Below are 9,185 nucleotides of genomic sequence, written 5' to 3' on the forward strand. Positions count from 1 at the left end.
TCCATTTGTGGCCCCAGAGCTTCTGGCTGCACAGTGCAGGGCTGGGACTTGTGCCCTCCTTCTGAGAGGACAACGCCTATTTACACATGGCAAATAGGGTTTGTCTCAGCACCAACTCGGCAGTTGACAGTGGCAGCCCAGAGTGCTGCACAGAGAAGGATCATGGGCAGCATCTGGGCTCAGCAGGAACAAAGTACTTGATCAACTAGTCATGTCTGCCATGGGCCAGCACCTGGGCATTGCATCCACCTTCCCAGCCTTATAATGTTAGATTTATTTTCATATAGGAGACTGCCAGGATGTAAGCATACATGGACAAGGATTTTTGTCTGTTTTGTTCACTGCTGTATCCCCAGCACCTAGAACAGTGACCAGGAAGAATTAGGCTCTCAGAAGATATCTGTTGAGTGAATGGGACAGTTCTGGTAGGGGTTAACCAGATTGACCTTCGGGTGGGGGTGGAGACACACTCCTGGGTTTGAATTTCAGCTCTGCCTCTTGCTGGCTGGATGATCTTGGGTACGTTACTACATTTAATCTCTCCGATGCTCAACTACTTCATTCATTCATTTGTTTAGTCATTCAACAAACATTAGTTGAGCATTTAGTATGTACCAAACACTGTTCTGGGCACCAGGGATATAAAAGTGACCCAAACAGACATAGATCCCTGCTCTCATTGTGTTTATATTTGAGGAAGAGGAAACAGACAAATGAACAAATATGTGAAATATATAGTGGGTGTCAGATGAAAATAAGTGCTTTGGAGGAACATAAAGCAAGGAAGTAGAATGGGAAACTCTGCTCTATACAACCCTATGAAGATTAGAGTCCAGGGCACATGGATGATGGTGTTACCCAAAGCATCTGGAGCTCCTCTTATGTCCTTCCTGGGGAATTCTGTATTTCTCTATGTAGTATAATAGGATATAATCCATAATGCAAAATGTGGTAGGGATTAAATGAGAAAATATTTGTGAAAAATTTAGTACTATGCCTGGCACAAAGTGAGAACTTAATACATGGAGGTTATTTTTTTCCATTCCCTAATTCAAGAGACTTTACCTGCTGCGTGCCAAGAACCAGTTGCTGGGGATAAAGAGCTGAGTGATATCATGACCCAGTTTGGCAAATGTTTGTTTCTCCTTCCCAACTGGACTGTCGACAGCCTAGGGCAGGGGTTATGTCTGGCACAGTCATACAGAATGTCAATGCTGGACGGTCTATCCCATCCTCTAATTTTACAGGAGAGAAATCTAAGACTCAGACTTGTTCAAAATCACATAGCCAGAGTGAGGCAGAGCCAGAACTTGCTCCTCTGATCCACTCATCCCTCCACCATTGCTTCCTCATCCTTCCAAATATTCCCCACACTCCCTTGCTTGTTGACTGCTTTCCATGCCCTATTCAGCCTATGATGGAAAACGGTTAAATAGTTCAATCAACTTTCTTTTCCTGGTAAGTTCGAGATAAACCTATCCACAGCCTCTCCAGTCAGTTGGACATGTTGGCATCTGACCAGAGTGGAAACAGCAGCTGCTGACCCTGGGTTTGCTTAATCACCGTGACCCAGCCAGTGGGGCGGCAGGAAGTACCTCCTTCTGACCTACTTCCCTTCACCCTCGTTTGGGGCCTTGGGTTTGGGTTTCTCTTTGTTTGGAAGATAGTTCTTCCTGTACCTCCCTTCCCATTTGGGCTCTGCTTTTGTCCTCAGCCTTCTCGATGGCCTCCTTCCCCTTCCCTGAACATCTGCAGCTCTCTTTGGGGGGAGGGGGTGCGCTGGGATGGGAAAGAAGCCGCCTTCTCTTGGTCCCTGTTCTCTGTGTCTTTCTTGTCACCCCAACTCAGTTCATGGGCCCTGAACGGCCCACATGCCTTTTGACTTCCCTGTAGCCCCAAGCACAGTTTTAGACATATAAGTAAACGAATAAATACCTTCCAGCTAATTGACAGATATGACCATTTAAGGGGAAAAAAAAAAAACAGATTAAGAAGTGGAACGTGGGACATAGCACGGAACACTTCCTACAAGAGAAAGGATTTGTGTAAACTTGGAAGACAAAGTCAAGATTGACAGATAAGCAGGAAGGAGAGGACATTACAGTTTGGGAAACTGCTTAATCAGGAATATGCAGGCAGACTAGAATTCCAGACCTGGAGAGGAGACCCTCCAACAATTATTTTTCCAGTTATAATTTTTGACTCATTGGTGGGTGATAAAAATGATTTCATTAATTTCAAAGAGCATATTTTTAAATGTGATAGAATAGATTAGAAGAGAATAAAATAGAAAGAAAAATATCAGGGTGCAACACATATAGTAAGAGTAATTATTGTTTTATAAAACTGATGTTGCAATTTTATATACAGTATATAAATATATATGTGCTCTGGGTCATAATGTAAAATGAAAATGACTTTCTTATAGATTGTAGTTTCTTTTAAAAAAGAAAACTCCTACCAAACCCAACCTGTTCGTTTTACAGATGAGGGAATGGTGGCCCAGAGAGAAGAGGCGATGTTGCTCAAGCTCATAGAGAGTTAGGGTAGAAACTGGGAATTAAACATCGGGTCTTGCTGTCCAGTGTTCTTTCTCTATATACCATCCTGTCTTCCTGAGCTAAGCAAATAGATCAGACTTCTAACTTATACATAGCTCATAAATTCCTATTATTTTTACCATTCCATAAATACTCAGCATTTTATTCATTCAACACATACTTATCGACACCTATCATGGGCTGGGCATCTGTGCCAGGTACTGGGATAATGTGGTAAACACCATAAAAAGGATGCTTGCCTTGTTACTGCAAAGGAGAGGCTAAGCCTATTTACAATTGTGCCTGTGTCTCCCCTAGAGAACCTCTTTTGTTGCTCAGATGTGGCCTCTCTCTCTAAGCCAACACTGCAGATAAACTCACTGCCTTCCCCTCTACATGTGACATGACTCCCAGAGGCATAAGTCTCCCTGGAAACATGGGACATGATTCCCAGGAATGAGCCTGGACCCGGCATTGTAGGATTGAGAAAGCCTTCTGGACCAAAAGCGGGAAGAGAAATGAAACAAAATAAAGTTTCAGTGGTTGAGAGATTTCAAATGGAGTAGAGAGGTCATTCTGGATGATGGTTTTACCCAAAGCACCTGGAGCTCCCTTTTTAATTTTTAGTGTACTAGAATGGCTAGAAGGAAATACCTGAAACTGCTAAACTGCAATCCAGTAGCCTCAATTCTTGAAGACAATCATATAACTATATAGCTTATATGGTGTGACTGTATGATTATGGAAACTTTGTGGCTCACACTCCCTTTATCCAGTGTATGGACAGATGAGTAGAAAAATGGGGATAAAAAGTAAATGAATAATAGGGATGGAAGGTGGGATATGAGATGTTTTGGGTGTTCTTTTTTACTTTTATTTTTATTTGTATTCTTATTTTTATTTTTTTGAGTAATGAAAATGTTCAAAAATTGATTGTGGTAATGAATTCACAACTATATGATGGTACTGTAAACAACTGATTGTACACTTTAGATAATTGTGAACATATCTCAATAAATTGCATTAAAAAAGGGATGCTTGCTTTCATGAAGATTACAAGAGAAGTGTAGGATTTGTTGCCTGACATTGATTTACTCTTGGGCTAATTTTTTGTTCAGATTGGGGATAGCATCTATGTCTTATTTATTTTGTGTTTACCCTAATCCCTAATATTTGTATACTTTCTAAAACTTTTTTTTTTTTTTTTTGGCAAGGAGGTAGGTAGAATTAGTATTATGACCATTGTGCAGATGGGAACACTGAGGTTCAAGGCTGCTACCAAGGTCACACTGTTCAATGGCAGATCTGGGAGTAGATCCCAGGACCATCTGGCTTCTGAGCCCAAACCTGTGAATCTATGTATTACATTGCCTGTCACGGCCAGCCAGAATTTGATTGACAACCCAAACCTAATCTGTGGCTATCAAAGTTTCCTCTTCCAGCCAGTCTTGGAGGGCAGGACGTTATCTGTCTGAGAGTGAAGGGTATTACTAAATGCTCCCAGGTCCCTAGCCTGCCAGGCTCAGCTCTGCCCTCAGCCTGTCTGTGCAGTCATTTGTAGACTTGATTATTCACGGCTTGGGCTGGTGCTGTGAAGCAAGGACAAAGAGCTGGCCTGAATTCCCACGGTGCTTGGCCTGAAGGGTGAATGACTTCCCCAAGGGGGGCAGTCCCCCACCCCACCCCACCCACTCCCCCCAAAAAACAGCCGGCAGCAACAGCAATGGGGCAGTTTATATGGGATTTCTTTACCAGGGCAGTTTTCAGACATCCGAAGCCCAAATTCAAGTTCTGTTGATCAACTTGGTAATTAATCTGTTGAAATATCCTCTCTCTGTGCCCTGTGGCCCCTTTGGGGTGCTGAATCCCTAGCAAGGACCGTGGTGACAACCTAGAGAGAGACACATCCAAAGTTAACAGTGGGTACCTCACTGTGATCAGATCTGGGAACATTTTTGTTTTCTTCCTTATTTTTTTCTAAATTTCTAAATGCCTGTAATGAGGATTATTTGTTTTTAAAGAGGGGAACCTCAGATGTGAAGACTGTCTTAAGCAGATGCCCTCTGTTTAGGGCTCAGCGTCATGGTGCAAGGCTCCTCTGGTTAACTGAGTCATTGATGTATCGAGTTTCTCTCATCCACATCCTCCCCGCCCCCAAACACACACCCACCACAGGCGACCCCTGACCAAGACTGGCTTACTTTTGCTTGACCCGTTGCCAGCCCTCCTCCTGCCTACCCCCAGCCCCTCCCACCCCTGTCCTGACTAAGTTGAAACCAACCCTGCAGGTGTGGGACTGCAGAGAAAAACAACTCGGACTGCACGAAAAGTTTAAGGGAAAAAGACAACTTCAGACCCTAAATATTCTAAATATCAAACTCGTCCACAACTTCCTTTTCCCCTCTCTCTCTCACCCCAGCTACCCAGGTGCTAATAGCCCCAAAGGAAAACGGTTCCCAACTTGGTGGTCCTAAGCGCAACCTCCATAAAGCTCTCGCCCATTTTGGTGGAACCGAAACGCCCTAGTTGCACCCTCAGTAAATCCCTCACTGCATTCGTGGTCAACCCCCTACTACCCGCCAGAGATTTTTCTCCAAGCCACTCCCAGCCCTTTAAAAGCTGGCTGTCCATGGTTTCCACGGAGTTGAGTTCTACTCCCCCACCCCACCCCCATCTCAGCCTTGAATAAATGCTTCCTTGTCTGCTTCACATTGGCCAGTGCGGTTTCTGTTTTGTATTTTTAGTTTAGTAAGTATCCTTGACTGTAACTGTATCCTTGTAAAATACATTGTACTGTTTTGTACACGGAGGTATTTTATAGTCTACATAAACGTGTGGTGTGCTACAGAGCTTACTCGGTTTTCTTTCTTTCTTTCTTTCTTTCTTTCTTTCTTTCTTTCTCTTTCTCTCTTTCTTTCTTTCACTTGGCACATGTGTGGATACCTGGTTTCTTGCTTTTGTTTCCTTTCCTAATCAGAAGGGGGAAAAAAGACATAACATATAAGAGAGTTTGGGCAGCCTGATGGATTTCAGGGATAGCTGGGAATAGACACAAAGTCAAATGTTCCTTTTCCTCTTTTGAAATACAAAGGCGATCTCCTGGAAAAGGGAGGAGAAGGCACCTTGGGAGGTGTGTGTGTGTGTGTGTGTGTGTGTGTGTGTGTGTGTGTGTGTGTGTGTGTGTATCTCGGAGAAGCTTTCGGCTGTCCGCCCAGGGAGGGGCAGGAGGGGGACCGGGGAGAGGGGCCCAAGGCCGGGCCTGGTCTGAACTGGGCCACCTGGTCTGTGTTTCCTCCTCCCAATCACAGTTGGGTGCTTTAAAAACTCAGTCGAGTGACTGAGTTGATGTTAGTCCCAGGCCGGTGTGATGAAATGGAAAGTGGCTAGCAGGGAGTCAGGCCTAGGAACACCTCTGGCCAGCTGGGTGGACATAGGTGAGTCATGCCAGGTCCCCGGGCCTCAGCTTCCTCATCTGGCAAATGAAGGGGTTCTAGACAATCTCGGATGGCCCACTGTGCTCTGAGAATCCTCAAGACCCGTGAGGCAACGCTTTCAAGTTCCTCTTTATCAGCTTATTTCCCCTCTTTCTGTTGCTTTCCTTGAAATCCTATCTAGAGTCCCCACATTTAAAAAAAATCATTTTTTTCCAATCACAAAAATTGTGAGTGGCAATTGAAGAAAATTTGGAAAAGATACAAAATTTTGAAGAAGAAAGTTCATCCTTATAAATATTTCAATAGATTTTCTTTTTTTCTATATACATATGTAAAATCTTTCCATTATTCAGTCATTCTCGGAGTTTGTTTGTCTTTTTTAGAGAGAGAAATTGTGGGTTTATAGAAAAATCATGCATAAAATGCAGGTTTCCCATATATAAGTAGGGTTTTTTTAAAACCAATTTTTAAAAAGGGCTCATTCCTAAGTGTACAACCCAATAAAATTTCTCAAACTGAGCACCCTCAAGTAATCAGCATCCAGATCAAGAAACAGAATGTGCTAGCACCAGAAGCCCCCAACATGCCCCCTTCCACTCATAGTCTGCTCAGGGGTAATCACTAGTCTAACTTCTAGGAGCGCAGATTACTTTAGTCTGATTTTATACTTTATAAAGTACCATCAATATGTTTGCAAGTATCACCCAAGTTTTTCTGCTTGTAGGTGTAGAACTCATATTCTAGCGCTCTATAGTATTCCATTGTAGAAATGCACCACAATCAGATATCCATTCTACTGTTAATGGGTATTTGGGTGGTTTCCAATTCGGGGCTATTATAAATAGTGCTATTGTGAATATTTGAATAAATGCCTTTTGGTAAACATTGTACACAATCCTGTTCATTATATTCATATATATCCCACCATCCCCTGCCCCAGTTGCTGTTTGAAGTCACTTTACCCTCTTCCCTTGGCTTGCCTTGGGATTTCCAGCTCCCTTCCCCTGTCCACACTGTCCCCTACATCTGGGCTTCTGAGTGGAAGAGCTTCACTACTGTTGTTGAGGACTTGGGACAAAGTTGCCCACCACCTCTGGCACAATCCCAGCCAGAAGGACAGGCTGCAGAACTACCCACTGTGTTCTCGAGCAATCAGGTTTCTAAATGAAGAACTGGACCATCTCCCCCCCCCCCCCCAAAATTGGGTCATAGTATATCCTATGTTTAGCTTTAGGAGATTCTACCAAACAGCTTCCCAAAGTGGTTGAACAAATTTTGACTCCCACTAAGAGTGCGTGTTACATCTCCGCCAACACTTGACATGTCCCACCTTTTTCCATTTTAGCCTCTCTCACAGGTGTGTCAAGGATCTCATTCAGTTTAAAATTGCATTTTCTTGATGATTAATTCTTTCAACACCTTTCTTATGTTTAGTGTTATTTGATGTCGTCTTTTGCCCACTTTTCTAGTACGTCAATTGTCTTAAAAACACTTTTGTAGTTTGCTCTTTTCTCAACATTATGTTGTGAGTAACTTCCCAAGTCATTGAAATTTTTTGAAAACCTAATTTTTAATAACAGCATTATGTTCCAACACATGGATGTACCGTAATTTATAAAATCATTCCTCTATTATTGGATGTTCCCAAGTTCTCACTATCCTAAAAAATACTAACATGAACATTGTTGATCATATGATTAATACTTAAAATAGATTTCTAGAAGTGCAATCACTGATTCAAATGCTATGAGCATGTTTAAAATTCATGAAAGCAATGATAGCTTCATACACATTCCCTCATATCCACTCACACCCTTTGGAGATTTCCAGGTGAGGAAGCAGAGGCTCAGAGGGGTGCACACACGTGACGTGGGAGCTGGGTAGAAATGTGGAATAGCAGGCCCACCTCAGAACTGCTGAATCAGGGTCCTGAGCGCTGGCCCAGGAATCTGCAGTTTAACCAGCTCCCCATGATTCTTATGCAGCTCAGGTTTGAGAAACAATGAGTCTCCAAGTTCCCCATTTTGGGTCGAAGAAACTGAAAACAGAAAAAGAAAGCACCTTGCCCAGGCTAATGTAGATTCTCCCTGAGCCACAACCCAAACCTAGCCCCAGCCTAGTTCCAGAGACTGTGCTCAAACCACCGCACCCTGCGCGAAAACCGAGGGTCAGGTTAAGTTCCCAAAGGGTTGCACCTAGTTCTGCTGCCATCAACAAGCGCCTCTGCCATCAGACTCTGCAACCCTGTTACTGCTTTCCTTTTTCCTGGTCTAATTTGAGAAGTGAATCATCATGTTTTAAATGTGCCTTATAGAACTTCCTCAAAAGGGTGCTTGTAGTAAAAACATTTAAAAGACACATGAGACTTTTCCTTAGAAATATCACCATATATTTGTGTTTGGTCATTAAGGCAAACTGTATGTCAGGTCTTTAAAAGAAAAAAAAATAGCCACCGTTAAATAAAAATATGCTCTCCCACGCACTTGCAGACTCATTTTGTTTTCATCATGCCAGGTTAATTCAGGCACAGACATCCGTACTGGAAATTGACTCATCTGAAGGTGTCCCATGGCACAGATTACAAAGCTGCTTTGCTGCGGCCTGAAATGAATGGCACCACTGGGAATGTTCCTCCTTCCATCAGGCCCTAAATAAGGCAGAGCGCTGGGCCGGCACTGAGAGCCCAGTAGCTGGCAGCATCTCACAGCACCAGGGCTGGTGGGGAACGGAGAGAAAGATCAGCTCCTGGACCCTCACTGCAAATGTGCCCAGTCCTCCCTAGGGAATAAGAGAACAGACTTCCAGTGTGGGCCCAACTGGCACTGCCCAGGGTTCTCAGGGGGCTCAGGGATCCTGGACTGACCCAGTAGGAAGACCCATCAGAAGTGGGCTCAAGGACCAGCAGCACCAGCCTCACCTGGGAATTTGTTAGGAATGCAGAATCTCAGGCCCCGCCTCAGACCTGCTCAAACAGAAACTCTGGGGATGGAGCCCAGCAATGATCTGTGTTTTAATCAGCTCCCCACCCCTCCGGGTGATTCGGATACATGAAGAAGTTTAAGAAGCATTTGGCATCTCCAACTTCCTCATTTTAAGAACGGGGAAATTAAGGCCAGATAAAGGAAGGAACTTGTCACACAGCAGGCAGTGGCAGAGGCCGTACAAAAGTCAGATTCTCAGTGCTCTTTCCACCTTAGCCTTTAAGTCACTT

This window comes from Choloepus didactylus, chromosome 2 (genome assembly GCF_015220235.1).
Source record: "Choloepus didactylus isolate mChoDid1 chromosome 2, mChoDid1.pri, whole genome shotgun sequence".
Taxonomy (NCBI): domain Eukaryota; kingdom Metazoa; phylum Chordata; class Mammalia; order Pilosa; family Megalonychidae; genus Choloepus; species Choloepus didactylus.